The sequence below is a fragment of the Pongo abelii genome, chromosome 2, assembly GCF_028885655.2.
Source record: "Pongo abelii isolate AG06213 chromosome 2, NHGRI_mPonAbe1-v2.0_pri, whole genome shotgun sequence".
NCBI lineage: Eukaryota > Metazoa > Chordata > Mammalia > Primates > Hominidae > Pongo > Pongo abelii.
The window spans coordinates 88,637,664-88,655,838 of record NC_085928.1 but is presented as its reverse complement, the minus strand read 5'-3'; the positions used below and the strand labels follow the sequence as shown (position 1 = coordinate 88,655,838).

General features: G+C 40.9%; 1 protein-coding gene and 1 pseudogene across 32 annotated transcripts in view; one reads left to right on the top strand and one right to left on the bottom strand.

Moving 5' to 3' along the window:
- The window catches only part of MAGI1 (membrane associated guanylate kinase, WW and PDZ domain containing 1), a 678,789-nt gene that overhangs the window by 318,657 nt on the left and 341,957 nt on the right, over positions 1–18,175 (bottom strand).
- On the top strand, positions 10,674–11,840 carry LOC100450065 (interleukin enhancer-binding factor 2-like; annotated as a pseudogene).

Below are 18,175 nucleotides of genomic sequence, written 5' to 3'. Positions count from 1 at the left end.
ACTCAGGAAGGAGGTGGCAGAGTTCCCGGCTAATGTGGTCGATTGTTATACAAGCTACGCAGTGCAAAAAATTCTACCTTTTATCTAACCCCTTCTTCTCATTCTCAACTCCAAGCCCAATCCTTTTGTTCTTTTCTCGGGAGCTTTAGAAAACAGATGGTTACACCATCCTTTGAATCTGTCAATGAATCACACAAAATCAACAGTGTTTTTCTGGAGGGACACTATTGTGTTCAACAATACAGAATGACATATCCCAGTTTGCTCCCCACATAAAAACATACCAGACTCCATTACTAACGAGCTATTCAAAGGGATTTTACCAGATGTACTTAATTTAATTCAACAATTATTAATTCAATGACTCCCGTGCTCTTGGTATTTTATTATGAGCTGTGCAGGACCCTTCGGAAATTTAAAATTTTATGGTGGAGAGGGAGATACACGATGAGAAAGAGATAAACAATTCAGGGTAGTTTAAGATTAGGAGAATGTACAGACATTATAGTGTTTGAAGCACTAGGAAAATCTTTAGAGTTCAGACTAGGCTAAATAAGGTGAGGAGATAAACATTTAGGATTTTTTTTAACTTTTCATTTTCTATTTTTAAACATTATTTTGTATTTTTGTTTGTTTACTTAAAAATATTTTGGGAGGGGATTTTTACTATTGGCTAGCAAGGGTCAAGGCAGGGGTATAGAGCAAGGTGGAGATGGGAAGACTAAGAGGCTTCTGCAGTCACTAAGGCACCAACGCCAAAGGCTGGGTTGAGGGTAGGAGCACAGTCATATCGAAAACTTGACCTGGCTCAATGACACACCGGCAAGGTTTGGGTCTCAGTGACCAAAGGGGATTTTCATGTAACTGACAGATGCAATGAAGAAAAACATTGGATTTGAGCAGAGTGCTTAAGGTATCAGAGAAGAATCTCAGCATGTGGAAACAGGAAGGTAGTTAAAAGTTGACACTGGACCCAGACTTATGATTTAAGAGAGAGAATCATCATTTCGTGTTCCTTCACTCTCCACACCTCACAGCTTTCTGCAGTTAGTATGGGAGTTTGGTGGCAACTTCCGCACTTTCTCTCACTCTTTCGTATCCACGTCAAAGGTCAAACTCTTCATATGCCAAAAGAGGCACCTTGGCCGAACCCCAATCCACAAAGGAATGCACTAAATCACTGGATGTGCTGCACATGAAGACAAAACTCCAACACCATATTAATAATTGGCAGGTTGTATTTCCTTTCCCTTAAAAAGTTAGCCGCTTCACTGTTCACAAAAGCAAAGACTTGGAACCAACCCAAATGCCCATCAGTGATAGACTGGATAAAGACAATGTGGCACATACACACCATGGAATACTATGCAGCCATACAAAAGGATGAGTTCATGTCCTTTGCAGGGACATGGATGAAGCTGGAAACCATCATTTTCAGCAAATTAACACAGGAACAGAAAACCAAACACTGCATGTTCTCACTCATAAGTGGGAGTTGAACAATGATAACACATGGATACAGGTGGGGAACATCACACACCAGGGCCCGTCAGAGGATGGGGAGCTAGGGGAGGGATAGCATTAGGAGAAATATCTAATGTAGATGACGGGTTGATGGGTACAACAAACCACCATGGCATATATATACCTATGTAACAAACCTGTATGTTCTGCACATGGATCCCATAACTTAAAGTATAATGATAAAAAAAAAGAAAACCTTTAAAAAATAAAAAGGTAAAAAAAAAATTAGCTGCTTATACAGCAAAGTGGGAGTAGTTTTGCATTTTTTTTAAGTATCTACTCTGCAAACCAAGAAATTAAATCAAGCTTTGTTGCTAACAAAAGAGCTACTTGGTATCAAGTAAAAACATAATGGGATTAAGGGAAACATACATACAGATGTCCACCGGCCCTGAGTGGAGGGAACAGATCATGTCAGGGAATAGGTAACTGGCACTTCCTCAAGTCCACGCCACACTCCTGGAAGCATGCATACTCATATCTGGTTAACTGACACTAACCCACAGCTTGCCTCACTGAGAGCAGGAAGCCCAGAGCCATCCTTTCTTCTACCTTTTGCTCATCAGCACTGCTCTTTTCAAATTTTGTCAGCCTGTTGTGTTCACGCTCCTTGAACAAGAAAACTGTCATTTGGCGTGACATCTCTCTCCTACCCTGGAACTCAACAGGCTCCTGAAAACCTGCAAAATTCCACACATACTTATTCTGTGAATTTTGAAAATCTCTTACTCATTTTAATGTATCCTTCTATGATGGTGATTTTCTATCCACATTGACACCCAAATGAATAATTAAGAATCATCCCATCTTCCAACTTGAATAATGGGCGTAAATAGTGACAGAATCCTTTTTTACTTCCGTGTTCCACTTATTCAGGTTTTCCTCCTCAATCATGTTGTTTAATTTCTCGTCAGCTAAGCATATCTTTGGATAGACAAAGCAATTTTCCTCTACAGTGTGTCAATTCTGCAGTGAAGGTTTTCTGTTTACCTGCCTACTTCCTTAGCTCAAAACAAAACAAAATAAAATAAAAGTCCCATACTCAACTGTCACAAATATGCTTCATTTTCATTGTGTTTGATATATGAATTCCATACAGTGAGACGGGTCTTAAAATCCAGCACTCAGTGACTACTCATCTCAGGACCACCCTTTTACAGACAGCCATGGTGATAAGAGCTACAGCTGACATTTCCTAAGGATTCTTTGATAAATTTCATCACTTCCTTAACTGCATTCCTATTGCTTAACCGAGATGCCCCTGGGGCCAGGCACGGTGGCTCACATCTGTAATTCCAGCACTTTGGGAGGCTGAGGCACAAATATTCCTTGAACCCAGAAGGCAGAAGTTGCAGTGAGCCAAGATCATGCCACTGCACTCCAGCCTAGGTGACAGAGCAAGACTCTGTCTCCGAAAAAAAAAAAAAAAAAAAAAAAAAAGCCCATGGAAAGAAATGCTATCAAGAAGAAAGGAGAACAGCAGTCCAGGGCACAGAACCACAGAACCAGATACAGGGAGCATCCTCAGGAGGTTCTGCATGCTGCCTGTGACTCAAGGCCCACGACTCTTGGTCGGCGGTTTTCAAACCCACTGTTTTCCAACAGGGGTGGGGGGAAATGTCACCAAAAATTGTTTTAATAATTGTTGCTAGTTTGCAAATTATTTTTATTTTTCCTATAAACTAGAACAAATCTAGGGCATGTTTATTTAAAACAGTACTCTCGGTCTTGCATGCCAATATGGCCTAGTTTCCATGAGGCTGGCTTGGGTGGTAGCAAAGACTAGGACTACTGTAGGACCAGGGTATGGCCAAATAACTCATATTTCAGGCTTACTTCTTAAGTGGGATGAAGGCATACAGGGTCCTTACTTAGAGGGTAGAAAGATTAGTTCTCTCTCTCTTTGATCCCAAAGCTTTTTCCCTTCTAAGTATGGGGACAAGAAAGCTCAGAAAGCATCCTATAGACAAAAGCCTTACCGCTCTCACTTTTTTCTTTGTACATTTTCTATTCTTCCATGACATTAGGTAGTATGGGTCTAGCATCTCCCTTGGATTCCAATGCCCTACCCATCCTCACCTCAGCCTAGACCCACCAAGGGACAGCAGCCCTCAGCAGGTCTTCGACAAGCTATACGGCACCATCTCTTGCAGGTCATTCATTTCTTCCTTTTGATCTGTCTCTGATTTGAATATGATAAGACTATGGTGACCATACCATTTATCATTCAAACAGGGGAGCTCTTGTGAAGGAGAGCTTATTGATTGATCAATTGATTGATGTATTAATTTAGAGACAGTCTCTTGCTCTGTTGCCCAGGCTGGAGAGCAGTGGTGCATCGTAGCTCACAGAATCTCAACCTCCTGGGCTCAAGTGATCCTCCTGCCTCCGTCTCCTGAGGAGCTGCGACTACAAGCACACACCACCACACCTGGTTAATTTTTATTTTTTAATTTTTAGTAGAGACAAGGTCTTGCTATGTTGTCCAGGCTGGTCTTGAACTCCTAACTCAAGTGATCCTCCGGCCTCAGCCTTCCAAAGTGCTAGGATTGCAGGGGTGAGCCTCAACACCTGGCCTGAGCCACCATGCCCAGCCAGCACTTCAAATAATCTAATAATGATATGATATGATACTTTAATAATTATTAAAATCATAATAATGATAGCAATTATGGGACAACCAGGCACACATACTAGAATTATCCTCCCAGGCAAGTCAAATAAATATAGTATGAGTTTTTCTCGTAAGGGACGGAAAGATTCAGTATTTTAGTTTGGGAGCTGGGAAGATGAAGAATTGATTTTGGCCTACTTTAGTTTTTAAGCCATTCTGGCAAAGGAGTTCTCCATAGGTCCACAGATCCAGACCTACTTAATCAATATCTGTAGTGGGGCTTAGGGACAAAGCACCTACATTCTTGTATTTTATCATCTGTGCATTAGTGTCTCAGGGACTTTGAAAACAGGGCTTAGGTACTATTTTGTCTACTGGATAAAATGCCATTAGAGTTACTTAAGCGCAACCACTTCATTATTTGTAACACCAAGAATAATTCTAAATCCTTTCTCCCTGAATTTATTCCCTCTCTCTTCCAAAGACTTGGGTCTCATTTACAGACCACAATCTAGAAACATCTGCCCCAAATAAGCTACGCCCATAATTCCATTTCTCACGAGAGCCCCTGGAAAGTAACAAAGCACCTAAATGACAGTGAAAGATAAAATCCTTATTTTATCCTATCATTATTTTAGAATGTGAGTTATATCATTTTTTACTCTAAATGAACCACCCAAACATTTTTAAGAAAAAAGCACTTCATATGTTTATATATCCAACTGGGACAGACATTACAATTTACACTATCATTTTGCTGTCACACTGTTTAGAAACATTTTCCATAGAAGATAACCCCTGAAAACTTTCTGTTTAAATAAATACTAGCAGACCCTCTGCACTTCTTTTTATGTTCAAGTTTACTGAGACTCAGTGCAAAGCCATCTTGCTTTTGAACAAAGCACTCATAGATAACAAGTACTTTCCATATCTTCATCCCCATTCTCAATCATACAGCTAAATTTGAACAAAATGAAAAGAACTTAAGAATTAGATGCCCAAGTGAGTAGATGATACAAAAGCAGAACAAGTTCACAGCAAGATGTTTAATAAGAGTTTTGGCTTTTTTTTGGTTTTTTGTTGTTTTTTTATTAATTAAAAGATGAGGTCTCGCTAGGTTGCCCAGGCTGGTCTTGAACTTGTGACTTCAAGCTATCCTCCCACCTCAGCCTCCTGAATACCTAGGATTACACACACATGCTACTTTGTCCAGCTGAGTCTGGCAGGTTTAAGGGGGCAAAAATAACATCATTCACATCCACAATTTTAACTTCTAGGGTTAGCTTTTAGGGTACTCAGAAGAAAAAAGAAAAAATTCCCTGGAAAAGGGGAATTTATTTCCTTTAGTAAAACAAAAACCCCTCTGGAGAGAAACCTAGAAAATGAATCCAAGATTCAAAAGTAGCATCACGGGTGGGCATGCAAAGCCAGAAAAGGAGACCCAGTGACAACAAGCAGCCCAGCCCTTGACTAGCAAAAATACTCCTTACAAAGAAGGAAGTGGGAGGAATCACTCTGCCCAATTTTAAGGCTTCATCATTTAACCATAGTAATCAAGACTGTGGTACTGGCAAAGGGAAAGAGACCTAAATCAAGGGAAGAAGAATGTAGAACCCAGAAGTAGACCTAAAATATGCCTAACTGATTCTTGATAAAAGTTCAAAAAGCATTCAGCGAAGTAAGGAAATAGTCTTTCAACAAATGGAGCTACAGCAAGTGGCCATCCACAGGCCAAGAAAGGAGCACTGACCTGCCTCTCACACTTTACACTAATTGTGACCTTTATCTCTCACAGCAAATTTACTTGGCATGGCTCATGCACTTCAATGTAAAATGTAAAACTATACAACTTTTAGGAAGAAACTTAAGAAAAAAATCTTTAGGATATAGGGCCAGAGAAAAAGTTACTAGGCATGACACCAAAAGCATGATCCACTCAAGGAAAATTGAATCTAATCAAAATTTAAAACTTTCACTCTGTGAAAGCCCATGTGAAGAGAATGAAAAAGAACGGTAACAGGCAGAACACAGAGGATTTTCAGCGCAGTGAAAATACTGTGTATGACAGCGGTCCCCAAACTTTTTGGCACCAGGGACCGGTTTCGTGGAAGATAATTTTTCCAACGGATGGGGACGGGGGAGGGGATGGTTTCAGGATGAAACTGTTCCACCTCAGATCATTACGCATTAGATTCTCATAAAGAGTGCACATCCTAGATCTCCCACATGCACAGTTCACAATAAGGTTCACACTTTTATGAGAATCTAATGGCAATGCTGATCTGACAGAAGGCAGAGCTCAGGGAGTAATGCTTGCTTGCTGCTGCTCACCTCCAGCTGTGCAGCCCAGTTCCTAACAGGCCACAGACCAGTACCAGTGTGTGGCCTGGGGGATGGGGACCCCTGGTATACAATGGTGGATACATGTCATTATAAATTTATCTAAACCCATAGAGCTATGTCATTTATGTCATCAAGAGGTAACCCTAATGTACCCAATGGATTTTGGGTGATAATGATGTGTCAGTGTAGGTTCTCCAACTGTAATGAAAGCATTACTCTCATGGGGGATGTTGATAATGCGGAAGGCTGTGCACGTATGGGGGTAGAGAGTATATGGGATACCTCCAGACATGTCTCTGAATTTTGCTGTGAACCTAAAACTGCTCTAAAAAAAATAAAGCCTTATTTAAAAAAAAAAAAAAGACAAGCTATAGGCTGAGAGAAAATACATGCAAATCACATAGGTGACAAAGAACAAGTATCTAGAACATATGAAGAATTCTCCAAAGTCAATATTGAAAAAACAGATAATCCAATTAGAAAATAGGCAAAAGACCTGAAAAGACATCTGACTGAACAGGATATATATATATGTGTATATATATATATGTATATATGTATATATATATATGGCAATTACATGAAAAGATGCTCAACATCATTTGGCATTAGAAAAGTGCAAATTTAAACCACAATGAGAGCACTTCACATCTATCAGAATGGATGAAATGAAAATAGTGACGCCACCAAATGCTGGCAAGGATGTGAAAAATCTGGATTACACTCATACTGCTGGTGAGATGTAAAATAGTATAGCCACTCTGGCAAGTAGTTTTTTAAGAAAACTCACACTCACATAACTGCAGCACTTTGGGAGGCCAAGAAAGGTGGATCACTTGAGCCCAGGAGTTTGAGACCAGCCTGGGCAACCTAGAGAGAGCCCATCTCTACAAAAAACAAAAAAAAAAAATTTAATTATCCAGGATGGATGGCGTACACCTATAGTCCCAGCTACTCAGAAGGCTGGGGAAGGAGGACTGTTTGAGCCCAGAAATCTGAGGCTACCGTAAGCTATGATCATGCCACTGGATTCCAGCCTGAGCAACAGAGACTGTCTCAAAAAAAAGAAAAGAAAAACTAAATATTCAACCAACAATTGTACTCTTGGACATTTATCCCAGAAAAAGGAAAATTTAAATTAAAAAAAAAAAACTACAACAACCACCTGTATGCCAGCGTTCATAACAGCTTTATGTGTAATAGCTAAAAACTAGAATCAGCCAAGATGCCAAGATGTCCTTCAACAGGTAAGTGGTTAAACTGTGGTATACGCATATCATGAAATACTACTTGGCAATAAAAATTACATATTCCATTAATATAAAATTTCTGACATGACCAAGTTTCAGAAATTGAAGACAGATTAGTGGTTGTCAGGAGTTTGAAGGGGGCCAGGGGAGAGATGGGTGTGACTATAGAAGAGATTTTGGTGGTATTAGCACTGTTCAATATCTTGACTGTGGTTGTAGATACATGAACCTACATGGGTGAAAAAATTGTGTATAAATCTAAATACACACATACGCACAAATAAGTATAAGTAAAACTGGGGAAATCTGACTACACTTGGTAGGATTTTTTTGGTTTTGTTTTTTGAGACAGAGTCCTCCTCTGTCACCCAGGCAAGAGTGCAGCGCCACGATCTCAGCTGACTGTAGCCTCAACCTCCCAGGCTCAAGCAATCCACTAACCTCAGCTTCTCAAGCATTTGGGACCACAGCGGCACGCCACCACACCTGGCTTTTTTTTTTTTTTTTTTTTTTGGTAGAGATGAGATTTTGCTATGTTGCTCAGGCTGGTCTCGAACTCCTGGGCTCAAGTGATCCACCAGCCTCAGCCTTCCAAAGTGCTAGGATTACAGGCATGAGCCATCATGTTTGATCTGGTAGACTGTATTAATGTCAATATCCTGATTGCAATATTATACTACAGTTTTGGAAAATTATACCACTGGAGGAAACCAAACTAAGTGTAGAAGGGCTCTCACTGTATTATTTTGTAAAACTGCCTATGAATCCACAATTATCTAAAAAATTTCCATTAATAAAAAAGTGCTGAAAATTAGTATCATTAAGATGCATACTGCATAACAGAAGTGAAAATACCAGCATACAAAAGTAGTGAAACTATTCTAATTTTGTTAAAATGTGAGCACATGCTTGTATATTTCTTCATTTAAAAAAAAAAAAAAAGATTAGGAGAAAATTCCAGTTAATACTCGTCATTTCTGGGTGGTAGAATTACACATACCTTTATTTGCATTTTAACTTTTTCCTCAAATTTTAAACTTAGTTTTCAAACAGTCTCTAATGAATATATCGCCTTCATATTCCAGTGTTATAAAAACTGCTTGATATCAAAAGCAGAAAAATCCATCTCATATATATTTTGTATTACACACAATGTCAAAGAACGTAGCTTGTCTGGGGACTGAAATATTTTCAGTTAAGAAACTATCTGAGGTGGTCATGTTAATTTAGAAGTAGCAAATAAATACACCTTTTGATTCAATCAATAAAACTCACCCTACATATTGCTATTTTCATTCGATCATTTCCATCAGTTTCTATTTTAGTAAAAATAAGGCTTTCAGGAAAACTACAAAGTCCAAATGAACTTCAGAGGAGTATGTTGCTCTGAATAACTGCTCTCTTGCCTTTCCAGTCCTGGAAGAATGCCAGTAGTCTCTGACACTCAAGGGCTACTGAGAGAGACAGAAATTAAGCTGGAAAAACACAATTCAGTCTGTGGTTACTAGGAAGTTAGACACGTTTTTTTCCCCCCGAAAATTATCTCCATTTGCTTCAGATTCTTCACAGGCCTCCACTTAACACCCTCTCACAGCACGGTGCAAAACAAATCTGTCAGCTGCAAGTATGGCCATAGAAACTTTTTCCCCAATTGCTAGGGAAACAAAGTGAACAGCAGAGAAAACACCTCCGGCAAGACTGTACGGCTCTGCTGTCATGTTCTGTGCAATAACTGTGACTCTCTACTTGATTTTCTTTGGCCCCTGGCTCTGGGGACAATTTGCTTCAACAAACTAGAAGCAGTCATATCACACCTATGAGTCATCTTATGGCCTGTTCCCATTCATTGGCCTTTGGGTTTGGGGGTTCTCCATAGATAGTATCTCTCCTCTGGGCATTTTGGAAATCTGTAGGGGTGTTTGTTTTTTGTTTGTTTGTTTTTTTGTTTTTTGGCAGAGTCTCGGTGTCACCAGGCTGGAGTGCAGTGGCACGATCTCGGCTCACTGCAACTTTTGCCTCCTGGATTCAATCAATTCTCCTGCCTCAGCCTCCTGAGTAGCTGGGACTGCAGGTGCACACCACCAAGCCCGGCTAATTTTTTTTATTTTTAGTAGAGACAGGTTTTCACCATGTTAGCCAGGATGGTCTCAATCTCCTGACCTCATGATACTCCTGCCTTGACCTCCCAAAGTGCTGGGATTACAGGCATGAGCCACCGCGCCCGGCCCATTAGGGGTGTTTTCTAAATGCAGACAGGAAGGGGATTGTTGCAGCAACTGGACACCAAAACTGGGATTTAACAGGCAGAATCTCTTAATGAATTGTGCTATGGCATGCATGACTTAGGACTGTCTCAGTGGACAGGAAATGAAATGCCAAGCATCTGAACCAAGAACCTTCCTTCATTTCACATAAAAATAAATGCACAGTATGTTTTTTATAGTTTTAATACACATTTAATACACACTAAACCATGCAAATTTAGAGGAAACTGCCACTTTTTCTTTGTAACTTTACTAGAGTTATCATTTTGGAATATTGAATCTCCAACAGCAAGGTTGTTTCTGGTTTACAGTAGCCCATTCGATGAATCTGTAGCAGTTGCTTTTATAGCTGAAACATTCACAGTGATTCTATGTTTGGCGCAAGCATCTCACTACTTCATTAAGTCCTAAAAAGTCTTGCTATTCAAAACGTGGTCGCGGAACAGCAGTACTGACATCACTTGGGAGTTAATTAGAAATGAAGAATCTCCAGGCATGGTGGCATGCACCTGAAATCCAAGCTATCTTGAGAGGCTGAGGCAGGAGGATCACATGAGCCCAGGAGTTTAAGACCAGCCTGAATAACACAGCAAGATCCTGTCTCAAGATTTTAAAAGAGAGGGGGGGCAGAGGAGGAAGGGGTGATTGATGCGGCTTCCATTTGGAATTTAAGGCACCATGAAGAGTGACAAAGGTCATGGTTGTGGTGGACACTTGGGCTCCAGAAGAGGCTCAGGAGGAGAGTTCAGGCCCTTTGTACCACATATCCCCTTTGATTTCTATTTGTGTGAAATGGCCTTCCCCTGGGTCAAGCCAACACCTGATGCAACTTCCTTCAGTGAGGCCTTGCTGAAGAGCAATCAGGACCCAGCTCCTGATTCTGCTGAGCAGGCCTCTTACCTTTCCCTGGTGACAAAAATAAACAATGTGATTGACAATCTGTGGCTCCAGGGACATCTGAAGTGCAAATTGAAGAAGTTGGATAGGTGGGATCCTATAAAAAGAGAACGGTCACTACAGGCCACGATGCAGCTGCCCCGCTGGTAATACACAAGATTCTGCCAAGGCTGGAAGCTGTTGCTGCCCTGGGAAACAAAGTCGGGGGAAGCCTGAGAGCACAGGATCCTTCTGAAGTTCTGACCATGCCTACCATGCCAACGAAACTGGCTTGGAAATCAGTTCTTCTGATGCTACAGTGAAGACTGTCATTACAACAGCGCCACCCAGTCTTCCAAAACTGGACCCAGAACTCCATTTGGATATCAAGGTACTGCAGGGTACCTTAGCAGCCATTCGGCATGCCCGCTGGTTCAAGGAAAATGGTTCTCAGTTCACAGTTAAAGTTATCATCAGACTACTGAAGGACTTGAGGGTTTCGTTTTCCTGGCTTTGAGCCCCTCACGCCCTGGATCCTAGGCCTACTAAGTCATTATGCTGTGATAACCCCAACAGACAGCCTTTAGCCCTGAACACTGCACACAGGTGTTGCTTGCAGATTCTAGGTGCAGGACTTTTCCTGCCAGGGTCCATGGGTATCACTGACCCCTGTGAGAGTGGCAACTTCAGAGTACACACAGTCATGGCCCTAGAACAGCAGGACATAGTCTGCTACACAGCCCAGACTCTGGTCTGAATCCTGTCACATGGTGACTTTAGGAAGATCCTTGGCCAGGAGGGTGATGCCAGCCATCTTGCTTCTGAAATATCTACCTGGGATGGAGTGATAGTAACACCTTCAGAAAAGGCTTACAGGAGTCATTAGAGAAAAAGGAAAGGGAGGAAGAAGAGAAGACAGAAGAAGCACCTCAAGGAGAGGAAGAAGAAAGCACAGAAACTCAAGAGTGACCTTCCCTTCACTCCCTTTCCTACCCAAGGGGGAAGACTGAGGCTTAAGGTAGGTGCTACTGTGCTTTATATGATGACAGACATTTCCATGGGGTAGGGAAGATAGCAGGAAGGGAAATAAACTCTATAGAAGTGTCATTCCACTGGGTTTTGACATTGGCTTAGCAGCCAATATCAAATGTTGGTATCCTTCTTCATTATAGATGAATGGCATTATGACCTATGCCATTCATCTACAATGAAGGAGGATACCAACATATTTTCCTAATATTCTAGAATCCCCACCTCCTGAAAACCCCTCTCTTAACTAATACTTCACAGGATGCATTATCTATTCATCTTATATTAGGATAATAAAGGGAACACATTAAAAATATTTATTCCAAATCAGAGAGGCACTGACTTGAGAACTACTGAGTAAGAAACTATCGACGCTGGCAGCTCTGTTTGTACCTTTATTTTTCTACACTATCCCTACTCTGGAAAAACAGACTGCAAGAAAAGCAAATGTAAATTTTCCTCGACTATGATTTTTGTGCCCCAAATTGTCCTCACTGAGGCAATGTGATGTTATATCACTAAAATGTGGCATCTAATGCAACTTGACACTCACAAATGGAAACATCTGGAAACACATAGTCCCTCTGAAACCCAGGTATCAGTCTCTTCAAGGGAAAACAAACACTCTAGGAGCACTTCCCTTGAACAATCTTTTTACTTGATAAAGCATTCCACCTTACTGCCTCTCACAAGGAAATACACCTTAGCTTTTATCAAAGTAAGTTCTGTTTTGAACCAAAATAAAGACAAGATTGGATTTTCCCAGGATACAATAAAACAGACCTGAGTTCCATGTTCCTAACTGCTCAATTCTACCAAAGTGTCCCACCAGCAGCTCAAATACACTTCACCTTCAAATTCGCACTCAGTATCTTCTTTCCTAAACCTACATTTTGTCCTTTGCTCCCTATTTCAGTTAATGACCCAAAGTAAATAAAAATAAAAAACCACTCTAATCTCCTAGTTCTACAATAATAAAATATCCTTCGGAATTAACTATGTGCCAGGTCACAGTGACACCAAGGCAAAAGACACATCATCCCCCTAGTGGAGAAGCCCACAGACAAGGAAAACTCCTGGTCTGGTTACAGTTACATCGTCTGGAATATTCAAAGTCATCTTGGAATCCTCCCTCTCAACTGCTTCCCATAGTGAAATGTCAGGACCTGTTAACTTTATTTTTGTGCCAAGTGTCCATTTATTTACCCCATCAGCAACCAGTCATCTAACTAACCTAATTAGCTGCAACTTAACTAACTAGAAGGTCAATTAACCGAAATCTTTTTAATTCAATTCACAGGAAAAAAGGTTTTTCACAAGCCAGCAAGCTAAAGGCAAGTATATGGGATACCTGTCATTTTTACCCACCAGGCATACATTTCTGCTACTTCTGGCCGCAGCACCTCTATTTTCTTCTGGGGATCTGTATCCCGTGCCCCTTCCCCGGCTCAGCACATGTTGTTTCAATGAGGTTGGCCCTACTCCTTGGCACAAGAGCTGCACACAATCCAGCTCTGCCTACCACAGCAATTGGAGCAGCTGGAAGGAAAGGACTCACTGGGCCCAAATCAGCCAATGAGATTTAAATCAGGGACTTTGCTGGAAGGATAGGAAATAAAGGTTTAATTTCCACTACAAATGTAGAGCAGACTTCATGGAGTCTATTTGCTTACCCAGGCAAATATATTCCTTAAGAATCAAATGAATACAGAGGAAGAGAAAAACCAAGGGACAGAGAAGGGCTGAGTCCTGGTGACACACTCTTAGCTTAAAAACCCCACTCCTGATACACTGTCACACTGTTATTGCTGTAGCCAGTTGGAGTTGGCTTTCTGACACTTTTAAAGAAAGTCTTAACAGAAATGTTTTAAAATGCTTTTTTAAAAAAATGCTGAATTTTTTTCGTGAAAAACAGCACTAAATATACAACTTTTTTTTTCTTTTTTCTTTTTTTTTTTTTCTTTGAGACAGAGTCTTGCTATGTACTCAGGCTGGAGTGCAGTGTCACAATCTCGATTCACTACAACCTCCACCTCCTGGGTTCAAGCGATTCTCGCGCCTCAGCCTCCCAAGTAGCTGCCACCATGCCCAGCTCATTTGTATTTTTAATTTTTTTTTTTTCTTTTAAGTAGAGACAGGGTTTCACTATGTTGCCCAGGCTGGTTATGAACTCCTGACCTCAAGTGATCCACCTGCCTCAGCCTCCCAATGTGCTGGGATTACAGGCATGAGCCACCATGCCCAGCCTAGATCTACATTTTAACCACTATAATAGTCTATGTTAAAAATTGATATTTTGAATGATACCTATGAAATACCATGATATAATACTATGATATTCTGAGCAAAAGAAATTCTGACCAATATGCCCCACTTACCAAACTCGCAAAATGTGCACCTAATTTTAGACTGTCCAGAGTCACTATCCTGAGAGTATTTCTTAGGACACTGATGCCTTAAGAAAAAAGGGGTTTCAGGCTGGGTGCAGTGGCTCAGGCCTGTAATCCAACATTTTGGGAGGCTGAGGCAGGCGGATCACGAGGTCAGGAAATTGAGACCGTCCTGGCTAACATGGTGAAACCCCATCTCTACTAAAAATACAAAAAAATTAGCCCAGCGTGGTGGCGAGCGCCTGTAAGTCCCAGCTACATGGGAGGCTGAGGCAGGAGAATGGCATGAACCCAGGAGGAGGAGCTTGCAGTGAGCCAAGATCGTGTCGCTGCACTCCAGCCAGGGCGACAGAGCGAGACTCCGTCTCAAAAAAAAAAAAAGAAAAAGAAAAAAGGGGTTTCAGAGCAAATGTGTGTGGCAACGTCTGCATACCACAGCCCCCTCTTGGAAAGTCAAAATGTATGAAAGTAACAGCAAAAACCGCAATTACTTTTACACCAACCTAAATACATTGACATATTATGGGCTCTGTAATATTCTACACTGAGAAATCTGTTTTCCTTCTTTGACCACATAACTTCCTTTTATAATTATTATTTTTATTTATTTTTAGCAAGTGTAAACTTTTAGCAGAACATTATGTTCAGGAAAACACTGAACTCAAAGGCCCACCAGCTCCATCTTAAACAAATTCCTATTCTAGTCTACTGCTGTATTGAGAAAAATGAAAAAACCTTGCATTTCTAAATCTAACAGAATTTAAATCTCACTACCTCAGCGTGTATCAAAATAATATAGTTCCAGAAGTCATACTGTCAGCATCATAGTACATTTATCAATTTTGTATTTGAGACTGCTGTGGTGTGTTTACATCTGAGCAAGAAGAAAAAGGTATGGCTAACTGGACTGAAATCATTCCAGGAAAATAAGTGCTTAAACCAGTTCCAACCTAATTAGCTTCTCACAAAACATAAAATCCTGCTTGATGCAACCAAATAGCCATTATTAAATCAAAATCCAAAGTGCCACATTTCAGAACAGAATAAAATTCAAGTTGTAGCTAATTACTCCAAAGTCAAAATTTAAATATTCTGTACTTGTGATTGAATTACATGACTCTAACACTACTTGAGCTAAATCAAGTAGACAAGTATAGGTATATGAGATCTTTTTAAAAAAAATGTGATCTGGACATTCCTAGATCAGATGTTCTAACTTAGCACAGTGAGACACAGAACTCAAGGAATAAGCATCATTGAAAACTCTCAACATTAGAACATGCGATACAAATCCATGTTTTAAATGTTCCAATGGTCAACAAAGACAGATATCGTTTATTCATTGATTAATTCTTGCTTGTCAGCACATATGAATTCATTTAGCAGATATTTGCTGATGGCATACTCTGGGTTAGGAACTATAGGTGATGCGGACAGAGCCTCCCCTCATGTTATGGGTGGAACTGTGCCTCCCTGCCAACCAAACTCATATGTTGAAGTCCTAGCCCTGAGTCCCTCACAAAAAGCCTACAGTGGCCTTGACTTACCCTACATAGTCTTATACAATTCATAATATCCCTGAGAGATAGCCAGTGCCATCATCAACATCATCATCATCACCATCCCCATTTTGTAGATAAGGAGGCTGCTATGGTTTGAATGTATCCCAAAAATTCACATACTGGAATCTTGTCCCACAGTGCAGCTGTGTTGAAAGGTGGGACCTTTGGCAAGTGATTGGGTCATGAGGGCTCTGTCCTCATGAATGAATGAATGAATGAATGGGTTATCGAGGGAGTGGGTGCGTTGTCATGAGACTGAGTCTGTTACAAAAAACAGTTTGGCTGTCTCTTGTGAGCCCCCTTGCCATGTTATGTCCTGAGCCACCTTGGGACTGCAGAGAGTCCTCACAAACAAGAAGGTATTCATCAAATGTGGTCCTAGACCTTGGCCTTCCCAACCTCCAGAATTGTAAGAAATATTGCTTTTTTGAGACAAGGTCTTGCTCTGTTGCCCAGACTGGATTACAATGGCACACTCATGGCTCACTGCAGCCTTGACCGCCTGGCTCAAGTGATCCTCCCACCTCAGCCACTTGAGTAGCTAGGACCTATCATAGGCATGAGATACTATGCCTGGCTATTTTTATTTTTTTAAAAAAATTTTTATACAGATGGGGTCTCCCTATGTTGCCCAGGCTTGTCTGGAACTCACATGTTCAACCAATCCTCCCGCCTCAGCCTCCCAAAGTGCTGGGATTATGGCTGTGAATCACTGCGCCTGGCCACATAATAAATGTCTTTTCTTTATAAATTACCCAGTCTCAGGGATTCAGTTACAGCAACAGAAAACAGACTAAGACAGAGGCTAAAACTTGAAAAACTTTCCTAAGATCATGTAACCTTTAAATGCGGAGCTAGGACTTGGACCCTTGTCCACAGTGCCCCCATACAACCGGGTTCCAAGGCACCTGTACCATAAAATATAGCACAAGAACTGGCCATGTTTCTAAGAAGGCCAAGTGAGATTCTAAAGACACTGGAAACTTGAAAAAGTGAGGGAAATGCCCACAATCATAATTTCCTGGAGGAGCTTTAATGCCTTATTTGAAATGTCTGCTGTCCTCTCACCAAAGAGGAATTGAGGTTAGCCTCTTTGGAGAGACCAAAGGCGGCCTGCTCCAAGAAGACCAGCAGATGTTGAATTTTGACAGGGTATCCATATTCAGAACAGTTTTGTTTTTGTTTTTGTTTTGTTGTTGTTTTGTTTTGGAGATGGAGTCTTGCTCTGTCACCCAGGCTGGAGTGCAGTGGCACGATCTTGGCTCACTGCAAATTCTGCCTCCCGGATTCAAACGATTCTCCTGCCTCAGCCCCCGAGCAGCTGGGATTACAGGCGTGGACCATCATGCCTGCCTAATTTTTGTATTTTAGTAGAGATGGGGTTTCAGCAGGTTGGCCAGGCTGGTCTCAAACTCCTGACCTCAGGTGATCCACCCACCTCGACCTCCCGAAGTGCTGGGATTACAGGCATGAGCCACTGTTCCCGGCCCAGAACACTTTCTTAGAGGAGGACCAAAAAAATGAGTAAAATATACAGACAGGTTTTTTTTTAATCAGCAGAAAATCAATAAAGATGAAAATTGGTGCTGTAAAATGGAGCCAGATAACTAACTAAACGAACAGAAAACAAGAGACATTGAGAATCAGACTTCCTACATTCTGTAATATACTCAAACTCCTTAAAAAAAAAGTTATATCTAAGCCATAGCAGCTGTAGTTATTACTTTCATATAATACTTAAGAAGTGTCATACACTGCACTAAGCAGTGTGCCTTGAGCAAATCACTTAACGTTTCCATGCCATGGTTTAATCTATAGGACCAGCATCTACCCCACCTGTCTGTTGTGGGGATTAATTGAAATGGTATACATAATGTGCTTTGGAATATGCCTGGCGGGTAGTAAGTGCTAAAAAAAATATGAAGTGTTCTCATCACCACCACCCAGGGTTCAACCTTCTAAGGAGGATTTCTTCAACTCCATTTTTCAGATGAGTAAACTGAACCTTAATAAGCCATCCTCAGGAATCAGAGAACAAAAAGAACTTAATCAGGACAGTTCTGGCAACACCAAAAGTTAATTTTGGCTAAGCCTTCAGCTCATCCCCAGCCATACCTGGAAATAGCTACAATGTGCTGCAAATAGTAGTGCCCAGACATTTCCAACTAACTTGTACTCCTGTGACTAATCCCTGAGCTGCACTACTCAAAGCAAGGTCCTCTAATGCATAATAAAACAAATGTACTAAAAGGCAGAAATCTATTAATTACAACCAAAGACTTCCATAACAAAATACTGCAATTACTACTCACTACCTGGCTGG